The following is a 13500-nucleotide window of genomic DNA, read 5'->3' as shown; positions in this document are numbered from 1 at the left end:
CCACTGACACCAAATGAGGAGTTCCTGTCTGCTATCAGTCATGCCAACATCTCTGGGGAGTCTTCACAATGTGTGATTTATGCTTTTGACAATGTGGCTGGGAAGACAAGTGTGTCCCAGGAGCAAATTCTAGGCAGGTTTACATATGACAACATTATATTTTCTTGTAGACTAAAATATATAATTTGTCTCTTACTGCTTGCTGATGCATGTTTTATATCTGCACCTACTGATAATTTGTAGTTATACAAAAGAGTGGGGAAATAGACATAGGGTTGAAGGACAGCTCAGTAAATTTCAGTCACGGTTGTTTCTTACAGGGCATACAGCTGATTATTTATTCAGTTTCTCTGTGGTATTCATACTGTGATGATTAATAACCATCCCTTTATTGCTGCATCTCTTCCAGGCCCATCCTCCCTGCAAAGTGTTGAGACATCTACACATGGTGAAGAAATATTTATTTTCTTCTTACTAAGCAATATTTAAATATATTATTGGTGTGTGTGGAGAGTGCATAATGAGTGTCTGTATTGGTGTAGTACCTGCAGTTGTGTGGCCAGTGTTACTTTTTCCTCAGATATTTTGGGTAAATATTTAGGGAGTAGTAATTTCATTCCTGCATTTGTTGCTTATTAACCCAGGTGATTCTGACAGTGGAAGTGTAAGACTCTTACCACCTAATGTCAGAGTATCGGTTGTCTCTGATGATGATAGTGGCGAAACAGAGGCACAGTCGGGGTGCAAAGGTTCAGTCTGATCCTGATGTTGTAATTAACACATTCCCTAGATTTTTTTCAGACACAGTCAATAAGCCTATGCATATCCATTCCACTGAGCTCTCAGATAGTGGATACAGGGTTGCTTCGGGTGACACCGTTGCTCAGGGTTGTGTAGTTACTGTGGTTTCAGTGCCATTCAATTCTGTCTGTACACAAAGTGTGGGCAAGGTGCCACACAGGAGGGTTGTTAGGGATGCTCAGTGGAGGTATGTTGCCTGCCCTCCACCTGATCCTGGTTGGTTATTACATGCCACTCGGTGTATGTATAAGGCCTTCATGGAGGCACAGGCACATTTCCCTAGGGTCTGCAAGGACATGCTTAGGGCTCTAGATGTGAAACAATATGACATGCATGACTGCTTCCACCATGTGGTTAATTCAATGGATAGAATGAATGCCATGCTGAATGGGCAGTGTCTGTGATATAATGTCTGCTGAGAGCCAGAGAGGATCCATGTGGCTGTAAGGCTGCAACATCATCTGGTGTTAGCTGATGTGGCCATGCCTGCTCCTATAGTGGCACTACTTCCACTGCTGTATAAGCAGTTGAGGTACCCAAACCCAGAAGTGGTAGGTCATGGGGTCATGGACCTGGGTGCAGTTGTGAGGACAGCTCATCCAGCAAACATTGCTCATGTTCAGGTAGCACCTACATATTTCTGACCATGGCCAAGGATGTACCAGTGTAACTCTTGGCAAAGCCAGTTCTCACAGTTGGGGGTGACGATGCTGAACTGATACCTCTACCATGCACAGCTCATACCTACCAACATGCCAGGATATAGTGCTAGCACACAGCTTGACAATCTTCAGGCAGACACTTACCACATATTTCACAAAGAGTGCCCATACAGACCCACACACATACTAGCAACATGAGGCATTAATAAGGGTGGTAGGTCATGTTGTGTTCATGACCATTTGATAATTATCTACATTTCTGCCTGCCTGTCTGGGTTTCTTACTTCCACATACTCACTACTCTGGTGTCAACCTTGGTCTCCTGCCCCCTCCCCCACCCTGTGCAAATGATGATTTTCTATCTTTTGGAGTTTGGGTTACATATGTATATGTCTGATGCACAGGGTGGATAGCTAACTGAGTGCTTAGGATATGTACTGGTGATGCATTTTGGAATTTTTTTTCTGAATTATTGCATCATTTTAGTTTTCCTTAGTAGAGCATTCATGCCTATTGCTCCACTTGTAAGAATGTAGGGATAAGTAGAGTTTAGACTGCTTTTTCCATACTGAGTATTTTAATTGCATAAATATATATTACAGAAGTCAGGCATGTCACATATGGATGTCATTGATGGACAACTCACACACATTCTATTTAGATACATTTACAAGTAACAGTATGCAGGTATCTGCCATTCATTCATGTGATTACACATTTATTTTTCTTTTACAGGTACAGCACTTACCTTGATAGTTCTGCAGTTACAGCTGTTGTTATTCAGAGATTACTTTGTCTGATGCTAGCAGTACACAGCCGTTACATGATTAAGTTAAAGTTATGAGAGTTGCCTGACATCAATTGTACTGTATGCATGTATGTGCATAGAATAAAAGGTGTTCCCCGTAGGTGGTCAGCATGTGCACTATCTGTTGTCTCTTGGCTAAGGTAAGGGCATATTGTGCATGCCTACATCTACCTACACCCATAGCAGCTGGGAGTTACCCCCTTCTGACTCTTCACCTGCATGTGTATGTAGTGACCTTGCCAGTAGTGATGGAATATTTGCTCCTTGCTCTTGATGTTTCTGTTGCAGATATTTTTAGGATAGTAGAGACTGTGATAATTTTGGCATAAGTACTGGGATCATACTGTAGAGCTACCCCATGTGTCTAGTCATTAAAACTGTGACTTTAACAGCCCAAGCAAATGCATGTGCCTCATTATAGCATTTCTCAGTGAGTGTGTGCATTTCTGATGGGCATCATCATAGTTTGAGAGCCTACCTTGCATCCCCCTGTAAATGTCCCTGCGGGACATCACCACTGGAAAACCTCTGGTAGAGCTGTGAGTTGTGGCAGATATGGGAGTCATGGTAACTGCTGGTAGTGCCAGCACTCATATTCAGGATGATTCCGTAAGCTTTACACATGACCTGACAGCTAAAGAAGTGGAAATTTTTTCCTCTGATATAGAATCTCCCTGTCCCCCAGGTGGTTCTTTGATGTCAATGTGCATGCAGTCTATGGAACCCAAGAGTTCAGGACAAGGCTACAGGGTAGAAATCCTCCATAGTTCTAGCTCTGTCCTCTGATGTACATGAGGAAATATATGGGTCACTGGCATGATGTAGCATAACATTCAGGAAATGATGTAGGATCCTGGATGCTGATGCTTGTGACACTCCTAGCATGTCTCCAGTATGTCATTGAAAGGCTCCTGTAGCCAAAATACTAAGTACTGCACATACCTTGGTCTCCACTGGTATTGGTTCACCTTAGTTTGCCTGTGCTCTCAGGTGAGGACGACAGAGGTTTCAGAGTTCCTGGATTGTGTCTCTATCCACTCTATAGCGTTCTACTGTTTCCACCTCATGCTGACCATGAAAAGTTAAATGGGGTCTAAATACCCTTCTCCTTGTTGCTCAAGGTCTATCAGCAGCTGCAGCAGCATAGACCTGAGCCTGTAGCACATACACATGCAGAAGAGCAGTAGCAGCTCCTAACACTCTTTCTTTGCTGTGCAGTTTCTGTGGCTGTATTCTAACAGGTTTTGGAGTACAAAGCAAAAGGCTATACTATCTGTACATGATTGCTTTATAGCTTGTTGAATAGCTCCGCCATCTTGGATTGGTTGAATGGCATGCAATTGAACTGCTTATGCAGTAATTAGCATGCCACAGTGTTTACCATGTTTGTGCAGCTCTGCACATTATGTAGAGACATTTATTAAATACAAATCTGCACGCTATCATATGCGCAATGCAGTGTGATATTCTCACATTTTTAGGGAGCCATGTAGGGATTATTGAATCCTGCCCCTGATTGTTGAAAAGTATATGATAAATAAATCACAGTTCAGAAAGTAACTGGGCTAAAACAGAAATTTAAATAAAAATTAATAAAATTCTCTATTACAATTATAGTAAATAACTAACATGAAAATGATTAACGTGTAACTATCCTGTTCCTTTTCTAATGGACAACAGACTAACAGAATATTTTCAATTTTCCTGAAAGGATGGTTTCTAAATGAACACATCAAGGACAAAAGTGCTGAGGATAAGTGAGTAATGTAATAACTCTCTTGTGGTATAGGAAGTGCATTATGGACTGTAAGTAAATTAAGCAAGTTAAGATACAGATTGCTCTAGCAAAATATGACACATTTTCTTGACACTATAAACATCAGCAATTATGAAACCATTATTTCGACAGAATTTTTTTAAAAAGATGTTAAAGTAAACTTCAAAGCAAGGATAATCAATTTTTTGTTAGATCTGACTGTGCTTATGAAAATAGGGCACCGAGAAGAAATGCCAGTTAAAAGAAATCCTATAACTCATTGATCAAGTTGTTACATTTAGTATAATCTTATCAGTAAGACGGTGTGGTACTCTACTTAGGAAGAAAGAAAACTGTATAAACTACAGTAGGGTATCCATTTTGAGTTTAGAACAGAGTAATAACTTAGGCAATCAATATCTATGTTACTTTATAATCCATAACTGTTTATCCTTCTATGAAAACCTTTGACACAAATAACAGTCTGAACATTTTGTGGAAAGACTTTCCATTCAAGAGAGAAAGAAAACATATGTGAATGTGTATGATGCAATAATGAAAATAAATGACAAAATAAGCTCACTCACTTTTCTCTACTCTTTCACTAAATAAATCCCTCATCACATCCTCCCTTAGTTAGTCTTGTGAAAAGATGCTTAGATGCTACTATGCATCTTCATCTACACATAGGCAGTACAACTTATGAGCTGCTGCTCATACTCATCCTCACTGTATACAGTCAAGACAAATGATTTCAAACTGGACTGCAAGTTAATGTTTCCCAGGGTTGAAATACAATAGCTATACCTTTTCACTGACAAGGATGAATCCTCCTGAAATTAGTAAAGTTAAAGTTATATGTCTTATTTTGATGAAATAGAAGACAAAAATAAAATTTGTTGGCATGATAAAGCATGCAGTTAATACAACAGAAATTAATCAGACAGCTTACATTCACATTCACTCTGTCTAAATGTAGACAGCATGGTTATGAACCAGTCAAATTAAAGGAATTCCATACATCATTAAGGACACAAGGAGGTATGTGTTTTTTTTTCCCAAGATAGCTTGTTCATAAAAATGATAACCAACTTTGCTCTGATAAAATAAAATTAAAACGAAAATTTCACCATGATAAATGCATTTAGGTTGAAGAACATACATTTTCAGGGAGTGTCAACATTACTGTAGCAATTATTTGTTTAACATTGATTGCAGTCAAACATAAGCAGTTTACTCAGGGATGATAATGCAGGCTCTGTATGAAGACAAGGGTTTTTCATTTATATGACTGCAGTTAAACAATGATATAATTTCTCAGGGAGGAACACTACTTAAGCCTGAAAGAAACAAGCTAAAACATGTTATTGTGGTCATTTTTTTTCACTTTCATTATGAAGGCCAGAAATCTACATAGTCGGAAGGTGGCTATCTTTGTGCAGTGGTGAAGCTTGTAAGAAAGTAAGGAACATTACATTTAAATATGGACAGTTAAATAATCAGTGATATGACTTGTTAGGATGGGGAAGTTAATATGCTTAAAAGAAACAAGATGAAACACGCTACCATGGACAGAATTTATTTCAAGTTTTACTCAGTCAAACATCATGGGTGCACATTTTCAGAACAAAAATAAGCTTTGAGCAGTGGATAGAAAGAATATATGTGAAGGCAATGGACATTACATTTCAATTAATCACTGCTGACTGACCGTCTATTGCTAAGAAGAGGAAGTGAGTGAGATTAGTTAGTGTAGCATTAATGAGGTCATTATTTTCTTTACTGTTCAAGTACGACATCAGAGGTGCAGGAAGTCAGAAAACAACTATCACTGATGGCTGAGTTCATAGCCTCTGTATGAGGGTAAGTAATACTATATTTGCAGAATTATTGTCAATCACACATTTATATCATTTCTCATAGGTTCATAGATACTTACTAGGCTACTGATCCATGAAGATCTTTAGAAGCCTAGCCCTGTATTCCCATGACGTTTTTAGACATTGTAATTTAAGTAAAAATAATCTAGAGCTGGGCAGAACATTTACATGTTAGCTCTTTCTATAAGGGAGAATATCTCATCCATTCATTTATCCAGATTACATTTTAATAGAGTATGGGAAGTATTTTGCTTTAAGTGGAGAGGAAGATGATTCCAAAGAAGTGTATTCTTTGATACATATCCATCCATCCAAATGGTTCTATTAATGTTGTTGAAGAGATTATGATCTCTTGAGTGGATGTTTATGCCACCATTGGACTTGCGGATGTCCAGTAGATTTGAGAGGATATGGATTGTTGATGCTCTGTACATGAATGATCCAGAGACTGCTCCTCAGAAGCCTACATGATGCCAACAAGAGGAACAAAACTTTGAGATGATCGGTGTAGTTTTTATGATTTAGACACTTCATTTTCTTGGTAAGAAAGCATTCTGACTCTTCAAGTTGTGTTAGGTTTGGACAGCTACATACTAAAGAGGACATTATACTTAATGATCTCTCTAATAGATTCTGAATGCAGTGGAATGATCACATGTCTAGACTAAAGTGACACACCATTAATACTAAACTGTGCAATTAAAAAAAGGCGCACACATTCTTACACTAGTAAATACATGGAGATGTGGCCTAGGTCCCTAGCTATTGCATCAGTTTTCAGGGATGTGTTGTCAATGTGATAGTAAGAAGGGGCATCATGCTTGCCAGAGGAGACTTCTAAAGAGTTTTTGGAAAGTAGGTTTAGTCCATGGTTATGACACAAGATATTTGTTTGGGATAGACCCTCCTGGTGAATCTTGGTGCCCTCAGAACAGCTTATGCTGGCACCAAGTTTATAGACATCTATAGACATGGTCAGCCATAAACCCTTAAAACTAGCTTTGACCTCTGAGATCTAAATGTCAAAGTGGAGTGACCCAAACACTGATTCTTGGGATATACTAGTAGACAGATATCTTTTAGAGGAGATAGAAATGCCTAATATATTTTTCTGAGTGCTCTGCAATCAGTTACACTGGCATTAATGTTTAACTGAGATATTTTATCGACATTACTTGAGCATGGAAAGCTGCTGAAAGCCTTTGCAAGGTCTAGATATGTGATATACATTGTTTTTTCTTCATCCATTCCTTAAGTAACCTTTTCAAAGAAGTCAACCAGGTTAAGCAAACAGGATTGGCCCTTGGCAGAACCAAACTGGCATGGGTCAAGAGTTTGTAGGTTACTTATGCCCTTATTTATTATTTCCATAATGTTACTCTACATAACGTTATAGATGAGGCTGGTCAGATGTAATGGGTGTCTAATTATACAGGTCCAATGATAACCTACCTTTGTGCAGGGTGATGACGGTTGCTGTCCTCCATTCATCTGACTCAAAAACTGGTTAGAGGCTAATATTCAAGAGTTTCTGTAAAGTGTTAGGTCCTATTTCAGGCTGGTGAGAAGGCAGCCTGATATGTTATCTGACCCATAGAAACAGCATTCTTGGCTTTAGAAAGTACGTTGAGGACATGATCTTGGGAGATTTGAGTGGAGGGTATAGAAGCAGGTATGTGAACTAGGAATGTAAGAGGAAGGGGGTGAAGATAGGGCTAAATTTATCTTCTAGTAGACTGGCAATGTCCTGAGGGTATGAGCATGTGATGTCATTTACCATTAGTTTGGTGCTGTACTAGACATTGTTTCTAAGATTTCTAACATAGTAAACAGAGTCTTTGCAGTTGTCATTTGCCTTAGTGGCTATTTTTATCTCATACCAATATTTTGTCGATTTGATCAGGGATTAGATTTCCTTGTTAGGTTCAGCTAGAAAATTTTGATATTTTTAAAGTTACAGTTATTATTGCTTGCAATGAGCTTTTTGATTATCGGCCTGTTTATATCTGAATTCCAACACAGGGTTTTACTTTTTAAATTTAGCATTGTATTGACTTCAGAGGGGACAGACGCATCTATGCAGCTATTCACATGTGCATACAGTTTGACAGTAAAGGATTCTGCATAAGCAGTGGAGTCATCAGATTGGAAGATTATGTTGAATTCAGCCAGGTCATCACTCACTTTTAGCAGATTAGCTTTCACATAATCTCTGAATCATGAGATATTTGAAGATACAGCCTGGTAGTGAACATAACTAATTTAGGCCCAATTTGCTTAGAGAAGAAATTACAACTGGTAGGAAACAAAGCTGTCTCATACAGGTGAGGAGGACCAAGATCAGGATTTTGTCTCTTCTACTTGGGGTTCAGACTAACAAATACAGAGAGTTAATATCTATGAAGTCCAGAAATCTCTGGGCATACCTGCAAAGGGATGTATAAGTTTCACAGCTGATGGACGGATGGGTAGTTGATGTTTCCTGGTAGAATAGTGCTTGGCCTAAAGCATACAGACCCTATGCTAGTCAGGTAAGAGATATAGGTCAAGGAGACAGAAGGGGTTCTATAGTTGGGTTTGATGTGATAAGTGATCTTGTTAATGGTAATCTGGATATGACAGAGTTCAAGATCATTATCCTATCACACGAGTCTGGCAGTGAGATTTTGTTTTATGGAAATATAGACACAGTTGCCTTTTGTGCCTTTGTCTAGTGCAATGTGTCTGAACCTGTGGTAGATGTCGACGTTCTGCAGTCTGCACTGATGGGGTGCTGTCAATGCTCGTGAACTACATCTCCATGATAATGTGCATATCAATCCATTCCAGGTTATGCAGTGCCTGTAGGGAGTGTAGTTTTTTGCTGAGGCCCCGAGCATTGTGCAGCAATTCCTTTAAGTTATCCAAATTCTGTTTTGTTATGTTATGTTGGAATCTTTTGAAGACTGAGTTTGCCTAAAAAGACACTATATGGATGGACAAGGTTTTAACCAATGTATGAAAGCCTTAGGGAGACTGGTGCAAGTCATCTCTGGGAAAACAGTTAGGATTGTCTGTAATCTCCCCCAGGTTGACATATATAGGATCTCCCTTGAATGACACCAGAAGCAAAGCCAATTGTTGAATCAAACTCATGGAGAGGCAGTAATTGTAAATGACAGCAACTGATTTAAATATGTAACTGTAGCCATTATTAGCATTTAGTTTGATTACAGTCAAATTTCAGAGCTGTAAACAGTGAAAACGCAGGCCTGACAATACAGAGGTTAAGGCACTGGATTTCTAGCTAGTATACCAGGTTTGAAACTTGGTTGGGTCATAACTCAGCAGCAGGAGTATCTGTAAGAATGAAAGGCCTGACTACCTCAGTAATATGCTAGGAGAACTCTGTATGGGCTACCCTTAGAGTGTGCATGAGGTGATTTTGAATTTAAGCCTTAGGGCATCTAATTAACTAAAATCAGTGAAAAATTGGATTTCTTTGGGGATTTGTAAGGCAATCGATGCATAAAAAGTGATTGGCTGTTTCCGTCATTAGGCTATCATCATTGTGATGAATAATAGTTCAAATAATTACTCCCTGACACAATCAGTGCTGCTCGCTGATGATTGTCATTGATCTGCTTATTCAGAGAAGTGTGCATGCGCGCACGTGAGCGTGTATGCGTGTGTGTGTGTGTATGTGTGTGTGTGTGTGTGTGTGTGTGTGTGTGTACGTGTGTGTGTGTGGGTGTGGAAATATAAACACAGCTTTACCATATGGAAAACTGTTATAACATCATAATTGTTTAAAGAAGTCTAACTTATTGCAAAGCATTATATTCTATTGGAATTATCTGTATATGAAAGTAAATAAAATAGTGTATTTTGTATTTTAGGATACAATGAAGATTTAACATGTTTTTTGACTTCCAGACTTAATAAAGCCATATTACAATTTTAAAACAACCCTACTACAAATTTCTTTAAATTCATTTGAGAAGAAACATACACATGGCCACCAGAATGTGCCAGACTTTCAAACTTTATTATATTCAATTTCTGGGATACAGAATCCAGTATGTATTTGGAGTATGTTTTTATTAAGTCATACTTATATAATAAGTATAAATCATATATAGTTCTTAAAAAAAAAAATTTAAGTGGAAAACTGCCATCATCCAAATTCTTTATACTACAGGCAAGGGAGCAATATAGTATTGACAGATTGTGCACCGAGTGTATTTAAGAGTATCTGAGTGAGCAGATATTTTTTAACAGTTTACTGAAAACCTGCAAAGGGGACTGACCTAGAGGCATTTATGCAGAGGAACTGAATGTAAGTTTTTTGAGTGTTTCGTTTACACAGATCTGCATGTTGCATTACACTCATTTTCATTAAAGTTGACAGTATGACTTATTTTTAGAGTAGGAAATATTGCACTTGTCCATTAAATATCTGTGCTATGGTGTCATTATATCTAAAGTAAGAATGATGTACATTTGTTTTGCCACTGGAAACAGGCCATCAAAATATCCCAATACCAAAATGAGCACTGTCGTGGAGTTATATTTAACATTCAGTTGTATTCAAAATGCCTTTGTGTAGAATAGGATACTTAGTTATATTTTGTATCTGACTGCACAAGAATAATTAATCAAATGTGATATTAATAAATCTGAAAGGAGGACTGACATACAGACTATTATATATAGTACGAAATGTATGATTTTAGAGATATTTGACAGAGAGCTTGGAACACTGCTTCATCAGCAGTTGATATAGAGTTCACTTCTAGGTGAAGAAGGTATTATACATCCATAATGAAGTTCTACTGAGTTGATATTATACCAGAAGTAAAAAAAGAAAATATTTTGAATAGGGGACTTTCTTTGACTAGATTTATGTTTGCTCTTCTCCCCACCAAAAAAAAATAGACTTGTATGTAATAAAATGCATTAGATGCATTCAAACTTGTGTATGTGTCCTTATCTCCAACTTAGCAATTGTATGTATTATGAAGCTAAAAGACAATGACACATGTTTCTGATAAATTTTGAGGAAATTTTCAAAAAAGCTTCAGAAATATTCTATGATAGAGTTCCTCTATATCTCAAAGCTCATCTAATCTAGATATAAATTTTTTGTCCCACTTGTATGAAAGCTTTTTTTTTTTTTTTTAAGGGCATACATGACCAAAGCACAAGCAAGAACAAGTACATATATTTTATGTAATGCTGTTGTTGTCTTTAGGTTTTTCCAAGTTAGGGGTCGCCACAGCGGAACTCCGGTCCAGTAATTATTGGCGGTTGATTTTGACAAATGCCGAGGTGCCAGCTCGACGTTCAACCTTCAATGAAGGCATGCCCATTTACACATGTCTTTCAAACACCCACCCAACTGCAGGGAGGACATGCAGACTCCACACAGAAGGCACTCCCTGCACTCCAGCTGAGAATCAAATGGGCGAACCTCTTGCTGTGAGGCAACAATGCTACCGCTGCACCACCGCGGATTAAAGTAAAAAACCTTTGCTTTAATTTGACAAGCCCCCAGTTTGGGGCATTGCCTCCAGCATATTCTTACTTTATTCTCCAGTGTTACATGGTTGTTTGCAGGACTGGGCATGATAGTTTATGTAATTAAATCCTTTTGACTGATGACATATTTGTTGCATAGCACGTGCAAGTAGTGGAAATGGGTATTGTAAAAAAATCAAATTAACGTATTGCTTAGGGAAGTTTCAGAATGGACTACAACATGTATTATTGCCTTGCGGTATAAAAGGTAAAGTTGTCTGTTTCACTGATAAAGGTTTCCAAAAGTAGGGAGCTCAGCTGCATCACTCGTTAGAAGAAGGCAGTTATAGTAATCAGTTTTAGCACTATAGTGAGTACAGAGACTGCGGTAGTGGTGCTGCAGTAGCGTTGTCGCCTCACAGTAAGACGTTGTCCTGTTCGATTCTCAGCTAGAGCATCTTGTGTGTGGAGACATGCGTGAATGGGCGTACCTTCATTGAAGGTTGTGCATCAGGGCCGCCAACTCGGCACGTAAAAATCTACTGCCAATCATTAGCGGACCAGAGTTCTGCTGTGACGATGCCTAACTGGGAAAAGCCGAAAAACACAAACAAAGTGAGTACATTGCAGATCGAAGGAAGGAGGTGCTTGCGAAAGATAAGTGTTAATGCATACTGTCAACATGTAAAGAACTAAGAAAAGAGGCAGGTAAAAGTGGCAGAACTGGATTAGTTTTAGAAGAACTCAGCTTTCATTTTCACTTTAAAGTGGAAAGATAAGGAACAGTGACTACTGTGAGATAAATATGTCTATGAACACATACTAAACTGCTATAGTTGACAAGATAGATGTTTTAAAATGTTTACAGTAAATAAGGATGGCATTTGTATGCTTATAGGCTACTCTGCATTAAAACTTGTTAGCATTGCATATACATTAATCTAACAACATCTGCTAATTGCTACTGTACAGTTTTTCACATATTGCTTGTTTCAGTTCTGTTTCTGATATGTACAGAACACTGCCTCTCTATTCCACTCTTTTCTTCTTTGTCAGTTTCTTCACTCAGGCAGCACTTGCAGATGATCAGGTGTGATCAGTGTATCGCCCCACAAGACAAATACAAAACAATATTACATAAAAAACAACAATAAATCAATTTGTTTAGCACTGATAAAATGATGCACATTTCTCAAGAAATGTGATAATTTCTGTCATTTTAAAAGTTATACCAAAATGTTTATGTATTCAAACAGAAATATGCATATTTGAGTTTGTCCTTTCACCTTGTACTCATAGCCATTATAGCTGATTGCTATGTCCTGCATACAGCTGAGTATCCAAGTGTTTTGTCTTGAACATTTGGAAACCATATAGAGATACTGACATTTGAAGATGATATCACATTCATGATGGATGGATGCTAGGAATTTACAAACTGCAGCATCTTCAAAACTCTGAGTTTAAAACAAATGTGCAGCAATCTGTTATGTTCCCAGTAATTCTTATAAAACCTATTCAAAACAACTGCATATTGTTTTATTTATTTTTTCGTGAAAGCTAATAGTTTATATTTTTGTTATATTAATTTTTAAACATTATATATATATATATATATATATATATATATATATATATATATATATATATATGAATCCCATTTGATCCAGCAAATTTCTGTTTCATCGAAACGTAAATTTGTGACCTCACTTTCACGAAAGTGCATTTTTTTGAAAATGCACTTTCGTGTAAAAATTAAAGTAAAAATAAAAAAAAAACAGAAAAGAAATAAAAACTTGCAGTTTGCATGTAATGTTAGTTGTACATCAACGTTTAGTGTTGATGTACAACTAAGCAAACTATTGCTGAGATTGTGGTACAGTGGGGATAAGGGAATAAACCCTTTTTCCCATTGTAGTGCGATCTCAGAGTAAGAATATTAAAGTAGGGGTGTATGCAGCCCCGCACATGGGGGGTACAGGGGGGTTGCCCCCTTGCATAATAGTGTTTGGTGTGTTTTTTTTTTTGGACTAGGTTTCATTTTTCTTTTTACATGAAAGTGCATTTTTGAAAAAAATATTCTTTTGCAAAAGT

Source organism: Protopterus annectens, chromosome 1.part2, assembly GCF_019279795.1.
Source record: "Protopterus annectens isolate FY-2018-M chromosome 1.part2, PAN1.0, whole genome shotgun sequence".
NCBI classification, from domain to species: Eukaryota; Metazoa; Chordata; order Ceratodontiformes; family Protopteridae; genus Protopterus; species Protopterus annectens.
This window is presented reverse-complemented; position numbering follows the sequence as displayed.